Here is an 8,362-nt window from a genome sequence, read left to right on the forward strand (position 1 = left end):
CACCTGTCCTGTTTTCTTCAAATCTGTTCAACCTTCAAGATCAATTTGGTCTCAGATGGCGCGATTAGGTTGAGATTGTTTCTGTTCAATTTATGGGGCGCAGCATACCAATGGCTCACTTCACTGGCCTCCGGGTCCATCGCTACTTGGAAAGATATGGTTGAGAAATTTCTCGCTAAATATTTCCCACCGAGCAAGGTTGCCCGATTAAGACAGGAAATATCTTCTTTCCGACAAGGTGACTCAGAAACGTTGTGTAAAGCTTATGAAAGGTTTAAGGATCTCTTGAGACAATGCCCGCATCATGGTTTTGCATCTTGGATGAGAGTTCAGGTATTATTTAATGGGCTAAACTATCAAACTTGATAATACATTGATGCGGCGGCAGGGGGTTCATTGAGCAGTAAATATCCTGAGGATGTAGAGCAGTTGATCGAAAGCATGGCTAGCAATGAATCTAACTAGAGCACTCAAGGAAGACCACAGAAAACATCGGGGATTTATGAGGTGAATGATACCACCGCGTTGGCCGCGAAGGTAGAAGCATTGGCTAAGAGGTTTGATCAATTTATGTTGGGCTCGAGCTCAAATTCTAGAGCAGTCCTGTCTTGCGGTACTTGTGCGGCTGCACACTCAACTATACCATGCCCTATTTCTATTGCTTCCGTAGGGCCTGTTGAGACAGTGAGGTTTAATCAATTTATGTTGGGCTTGAGCTCAAATTCTAGAGTAGTCCTGTCTTGCGGTACTTGTGGGGCTGCACACTCAACTATACCATGCCCTATTTCTATTGCTTCCATAGGGCCTGTTGAGACAGTGGATTATGTTGGCTGTGGTCAGAGGGGCCAAGGAAATGTGTACAGACCCATGTCTCATTCTGGGTGGATGAATCACCTAATTTTTCATGGAATTTGGGGCCACAGCAACAAAGACCACTACAACCTTTGGGACCTCAGTTTCAACCTCAACAAGAATAAGGGATGAAATTTACTACTGAAGATGTACTGGCAAAGTTTATGATCAACATGGAGGCAAAATTTGAAAATATCAATAACAAGCTAACTCAGCACAGTGGGCAATTCAACAAGATAAGCACAATGTTAAGAAACCTCAAAGCATTAGTTGAATCACTCGAAAATCAAAATGGGCAACTAACTAGGGCAAATATTGAGTGACCAAAAGGCAGCCTCCCGGTCAATACCGAGTAGAATCCAATGGAGCACCTCAAGGCCGTCACTCTTAGGAGTGGGAGACTGTTGGAGGCAAGAGCCGAAGATGGCTCAGATGCCAAGAAGGATGGGGTGACCATCTTGGAAGACCCCAAAGTGGTTGAGCCGGTAAGTGGGAAAAATAATAACAAAGCAAGGTGAGGAACCCGCTAATCCATAAACATCGAGGGTTCCCGAGTACAAAACCCCTATCCCTTACCCTGCTAGGTCGAAACAAGAAAAGGAGGATGCTCAATACAAAAAAGTTCCTTAATATGTTCTAGAAGCTTCATATAAATATTCCACTCATTGAGGTATTGGCCGGAATGCCTAAGTATGCCAAGTTCATGAAAGACCTTCTTACCAACAAGATGAAGCTTCAAGAGCTTGAGATAGTGGCACTCCCAAAGAATTGTTCCGCAATGATTCAGAAGAAGCTTCCAAAGAAATTGACTACCCTGGGAGCTTCATAATCCCTTGTATGATTGGGGAGGACATGCAAGAGAAAGCACTGGCCGACTCCACGGCTAGCATTAATGTAATGGCATACAAGCTATTCTTGAAGTTGGGATTAGAGGATTTGAGGCCCACAAGAACGACGGTGCAACTTGCAGATTGATTGGTAAGGAAGCCCTTGGGTGTTGTTGAAAATGTACTGGTGAATATGGATAAACTCATCATTCCTGTGGACTTTGTGATACTTGATGTGGATGATGGCATTGATGTCCCACTGATCCTTGGGTGCCCTTTCCTTAATACTTCTGGTGCTCCCATCGATGTAAAAGGAGGAAGAATGACTCTCAGAGTGGGAGAGGAGAAATTTGTGTTTACACTTCCTGAAGCAATGAGGCAAACCTTGGATCATGATGACCCCTTATAATTTAATGATGAAACTAATATGGTCATCTTTGATTGTATGCATGAAGTTTTGGCTATGAACCCATTGGATGAATATTTGGAAAAAGTGGACAGCGTGGAGGACAAGACGAAAGTTCCTGTTCCCCCTCCATTTTTGCATATAAGCTATGTGAGAACAGATCCACCACCAAGTCATAAAAAGAAGAAAAACATGAAAAAGATGTGGTGCAAGGTAAACAAAAAGCTGAAGGAGCGGACAACGGTCAAGCTAACGGCACCAAGGGAGGTCGACCATCTTTACTTTGAGGGGCAAGGCAAGTTTCAAGTATTTTCATGCCTCTCAATGAGTTTTCCATCATGGAACACATCTCTTGGAATTGGAAGTAACTCGACTTCTTTTGATCCACCTTGAGCAGGAGGTAAGGTACGTCGAGAAAACGACGTCAAACAAAGCACTTCTTGGGAGGCTACCCAAGTTTTTATATTTGTCGTTCTTCATTTTTCGTATTCTTGAATTTTGATTGGTGTGTTGCTTATGTTCTTGTGTTCCTTGTTGTGTGATTTGTGTTTGTGTGTTTGTTTATTGGTTCGATGATAATCCTTGCACTCTTATAGTCTCTCTTTATTGGGTGTTGTGTGGTTGCGTTCAAGTTCATTTCGGTGAGTTAAACATTGTATTTGAACTATTTTTGAGGTTGCAAAGGGGATATTACCATTTTTTATGACTTTCCAAGTTTGTGCGGGTCGCATGTGGCCCGCGTAGTACACTGGCGTGAGGTTCACGTGGTCCTCAACTTGCCAGCTTGTGCGCTGCGTGGACTGCGTGCACCCTGCGCAGCACCCCGCGCAGCCCCTGCGTGGTTTGCTTGCTGCGTACACCCAAGTGCACGCGGGTACTGCACGCCGCACAGTACCTAAGCACTATTCAGGAAAAGCCTTAAGTAGCTTCCCCTTCACTTCTTCAGGCCAATATTCATCTTCTTCTTGTTTTCTTGAGTTCTCTCTCATTTCTCCCCTATTCTCCTCATTTTCACCATTTTTCTTCATTTTTTCTCCTCTAATCTTCTTCCCTCCCCTTTGCAACCCAAATCCCACCATTTATTTGGGGTTTTTCTCTGCCGGATCTACTCACCAAGGTATTTCGTGCCATAACTTGAGATTGAAGCTAAACTTAAGTTTTGTTGGGGATTCTCTTCAATTTTGAATGTATATCTTGTTGTTGAATGTTGTGAAGTAATTGGTGGTGAGTTTTTATGCTTTTTAGCATCTTTTGTAAACATTTGAAAGCCACAAAAACAAGGGAGACTCTTGCAAAATGTTTTCTTGCTATTTACTTTTTCTTGATTATTTGGCACCTTTGTAGTCTCCTTAGTTTATTTTCATGATATTTTTGGTTTAATCTTGGTCTATATGATGTATAGGATGCCGAACAAACGAGTTGCTTCTAAAAGGCCTAGAAATAAAGATGTACCTACCGGTGACTTTCATTTCACACAACCCTAACATTGAGCTCAGTATATGACTTTAAAGACCAAACCATTCAGCATTACTCAAACCACTGAGTAGGATGACCTCAAAAATTTAGGTTTCACCGACAAGGTGTTGAGTTTGATCTCCCACAATGGGTGGGACAAAGTGTTTACAGTTGAAGAAGTGGCCTATCGCGATATTACATTGGAAGTGCTGAGCACTATTGAGGTTATCCTCCAGCATGGTGTCACTTTTCGTACACTCGATGCAACACACACTATGAGTGATCTACAGTTTGGACTTTACTTGGGTCTGTATGATGAAGAGTTCATCAATCTACCTTCTTCCCGTGAGCTTCTTGTAGACTTTCCAGCTAGGATGACTCACACATGATTCAGGAACATAATCTCGGGATTTAGATCCAATGAGTCCAAGAAGGCATCCCGCCTAAATAAACCTGAGCACCAATAAATATACGGGCTATTCAGTTGTGGTATTGCTGGTCATAGTGAAAGTACCGGGGAGATCACGGGTGCTTACCTACTTATGCTATATAGTACGATCGAGCGGTACCCGATCAACATAGGACACTTTTTCACTAACTTGCTTGTCCGTCAGGTTACTTATGCACGCCTCGAGGCTATCTTTGCTGGACCCTACGTTATGTGCATAATTGATAACTGCTTGTGTGTTAAGAATGCGAAGTGTTCTTTCCTTACAATGAGCAATACTTTTATCAGGTTTAAGCGCTAATACATGTGTATTTGTGTTCTTTTGCGTAGGGTTGTGAAGCTATGTTTTAAGAAAAGAAACCTAAAGTAGATCGCAAATGCACTATTTGAAGAAATCTTGGAAGGGACAAACGAGAAGATACAAGTTGGGCTCAAAGATACGTGAATGTGTGCCAACCTCCATGTATTCAAGCAATGATAATGATTTGGAGAGGCACAAGGGCAGTTACATTTGCGTTTCCCAACTTGTGCATTGATAGCAAGATCTTCACCAATGAACCTGTTTATTGAAGAAGCGATGCAATCTACTGTATAAACGTGTGCCCGTTTATGTTGCCTCCATGAAAAGTGGATTCAGGAGTGCTTTTGGCGGAGTATTGTAGCAATTTACTGTAGCAGGTTCGAAGAGGCTTTGGCAAGGCTTTGGAGAGATTTGACGGCTTTCGACACAATGTTTTCTTCGGAAGAGAGCTATTTGGGGAGCTTCCGTCGACACCGATCCGATGAGGTGTACCCTAGGTTTGATGAGGGGACCTTTGAAGAAGACACGGCCGATCCACAAGACCTTCGACCCGAACACAATGGGATTTTGACAAGATCCCCTTGTGTATATCCCGCAAGTGCACGGGTTTATCAAAGTAATAATCCCGGGTGAGTGGGTATCGAATCCACAGGGAGTAGGAAATAAAAATACTTAATTCGATTCTTAGCTATGTAAAAGATCAATGATAATGAGTGTGACAATGATTCAATTCTCAACAGTAAAAGCAACAAGTAAGAGAGCGAAAGTAAAGAAGGGGGTAATGTAATCAATAAAGATGGGGTACCCAGATAATGCTCCATCTAGGATAATTGTTTCAAGTCCAAGAACCCTCTATTATGCTTCATAATCAATGCAATGGTGAGTCGTGGAAATCCTTAATTACATAGTCCTAAATCTAAGGTCAACTATGCCTAACTCTATACATGTCCCCGAGGAGAAATCGAACAATCTCAACACCTCGCACTCGCTTAGAGTTGCAATGAGCTCTAGGGATTCCAAGTGATAAATCTCTTCCTAATTATAGACCTAACCCTTTGGTCCAGGTGGAAGGTCCTTAGCCACAATTGAGCCCTAGATACTAAGATCACCTCAACGCTTCACTCCGTTGCAAGCGCAACTAAGCCCCAGCGAAAGTTCATCCCTTAGACCATTCACTCTATTATGGCCATAAAGAACTCGAGGAACGGAGGTAGAATCTATCATGCCGGAAGGGTAAAGGGGATGCTCCTGTACCTCTCGTCTCACCCTCTCAACCCTCTCCAACCTAGCTTTGTCTAACGCTCGTGGTGTGTCAATCACTCACAAGGTTACCAACAAGAACTCTCAACCCTAGTGTCACTATAGGGGAAATGTTCATACAATCAAGCATTCAAGGTTGGAACTCACAATAAGCATCAATTTATTGAAGCATAATAAAGAGGTTCAAAGAAACAAATACATCCTAGGGTTCACAATACCCGAGTACCCACTAGGGGTTTAGCTCTCCATGGAGCTAAGTACAATCAAAGAAATAGAATGTAAAAGCAATGAATCCATAAAGAAACCCCCTCGATAGTCGTGTCGATGGTCTTGTGGAAAGTCTTCTACTCGTCGTCCAAGGACTCCCTCGTCCGGTATAGGATACACCTCGACGGAAGCTCCCCTACCAATCTTCTTCCTAAGGAATGACGATGTCGGAGCCGTAGAATCTCTCCAAAACCTTGGCCAATACCACTTGAAACCCTAGCCAAAGCCCTCTCACAAGTTGGGTAAAAGATGGAGAAAAGAATGCCAAAATCGGGGCTGAATCGGCTTTAAATAGGGCTGGAATCGGGTGACTACACGGGCATGGATGCTCCACGTGCCCGTGCGGAATTTCCACACGGGCGTGGATAATTTCCACACGCCCGTGTGGATTCTCTGTTCCTCTGGTTTCTCGGCCGAGTGTGAACAGTGCTGCTACAGTACATACTTCGATGTTGCTAAAGTGCTCTGCTGCAGTATTCGACCTGAATGGCTTCCTAATTCCATACTTTCATCGGGGTAACCCAAACGGGCACACGTTCACGTCATGGATCACTTGCTTCTTCAATGGTGTACACGTTGGTGAAACTCTTGTTCTATGTGCATAAGTCGGAATGCTCGAGTGTGACTGCCTTCATGCCCCTCCAAATGGATGTGCCAACTCGAATACGAGGAGGTTGGCACACACTCTAGCATCTCACATCGATGTATGTCTTCGCGTTTGAACCTTAGCAAGATTTTCTCCAAAATCGGTGCATTGTGATCCACATTGGCCTATTTCCTTCATACTCGGCCTCACAACCCTACCTGCATAAAAGTAACATAAAAAACACACATATTAGTATAAAGACCCAAGAAAAGTAATGCTCAACATAAGGAATGAACGCTTCGCATTCATATCACACAAGCACTTATCAGGTTTTCATTCATGGATTGCATCTCATTTCTTTTGATTTCAATATCTATTGTATTTTGCTCCATGGAGAGCTAAACCCCTAGTGGGTACGTGGATATTTGTGAACCCTAGGATGTATTTGTTTCATTAAACCTTTTTATTATGCTTTTCAATTAATTAATATTTTAATTGAGTTACAATCTTGTATGGTTGATTAAGTGAATACTCCCTTAGAGTGACACTAGGGTTGAGAGTTCTTGTTGGTAACCCTTGTGAGTGAGTGACACACCACGAGAGTTAGACAAAGCTAGATAGGAGAGGGTTGAGAGGGTGAGTCGAGAGGTAGCAGAGCGTCCACTTTTCCCTCCAGTGTGATTTATTCTACCTCTATTTCCTTGAGCTCTTTGCGGTTATAGTAGAGTGAATGGGCTAAGGGATGACCTTCCGCTGGGGCTTAGTTGCATAGGCAACAGAGTGAAGCGTTGAAGTGATTTTAGCACCTTGGGCTTAATTGTGGCTAGGGGCCTTTCACCTGGACCAAAGGTTTAGGTCTATATCTTGGAAGAGGATTTATCACGTGGAATCCCTAGAACTCATTGCGATTCTATACGAGTGCGAGGTTGAGAGGTTATTTAATTTCTCCTACGGGATATGTATAGAGTTAGGCATGGTTGACCTTAGATTTGGGACCATGTATTAAAGGATCTCCATGACTCATTAATGCATTAGTTAGAAAGCATAATAGAGGGTTTTGTACTTGAAATGATTGTCCTAGGTGGGACAATATCCAGGTACCCCATTTATCATCGATTGCCTCCCCTATCTTTTACTTGCGCCTCCTTTATCTTTTCTTATTTTCATTTGATTTGAGTTTGTTTTCACATCACTATCAACATATTTTCATTCTTGTTAAATATACATCTTGGTGGTTCTAAGAACTATTCCCTGTGGATTCGACTACCCTCTCACCTGGGTATGATTACTTCGACACCCGTGCAATTACGGTTTACACGCATAATCGGTTGTGTCAAGTTTTGGTGCCGTTGCCGTTGAGTAGGCATTTAGAAACACTTTGCACTTTGCTATTTTAACTATTTATCATTCATTTTGTTTCACACTTTCTTATTCTTCCATCATTCTCATTTATTTTCTTTTGTCATGTCTTACTTTTTCTTGCCAAGGAGTTTAAATGATGATTGATCCGCTCATTGCTCGGTATTCTTGAGTTGAAGCTCTGAGTTAAAAAGTTGATAGAACTATTGCTTCACAACGATAGATCATTCCTTGTTGCAACACATATCATCCAATTGAAAAGGGCTACCCAAACTTCATGTGGAATAGTGATGGACAATATTGGGAAGCACCTCAAGAGGAATGTCAAAAGGATGAGATAATTGGAGACGATGCACTTCAATTTCAGAAAGTATTAGCTAATTTTATTAAAGCAACCGATGTCCATGTTCAAAATATTGAGACCACAATAAGATGTCATGGAACCTCCTTTAAAAACTTTGAGCATCAATTAGGAGGGATACTTGACACAATCTTCAAGGAACAAGAAAGTATTTGAGCAAGCAATTCAAGTTTCTTATATAAATGATGAGGTAGTGAACGACAATAAAGAAGTTGGGCATATTGAGTACATTGGTGTAGA

The 8,362-nt window shown here is 42.3% G+C and overlaps 1 non-coding gene across 1 annotated transcript; it reads right to left on the reverse strand.

Moving 5' to 3' along the window:
• Positions 1 to 204: 204 nt before the first annotated feature.
• LOC120279835 lies at positions 205 to 311 on the reverse strand. The gene has a single exon (XR_005542135.1). It is a non-coding gene; the product is annotated as a small nucleolar RNA R71 (small nucleolar RNA).
• Between the last annotated feature and the right edge of the window lie 8,051 nt (positions 312 to 8,362).

This window comes from Dioscorea cayenensis, chromosome 16 (assembly GCF_009730915.1).
Source record: "Dioscorea cayenensis subsp. rotundata cultivar TDr96_F1 chromosome 16, TDr96_F1_v2_PseudoChromosome.rev07_lg8_w22 25.fasta, whole genome shotgun sequence".
Classification (NCBI taxonomy): Eukaryota; Viridiplantae; Streptophyta; class Magnoliopsida; order Dioscoreales; family Dioscoreaceae; genus Dioscorea; species Dioscorea cayenensis.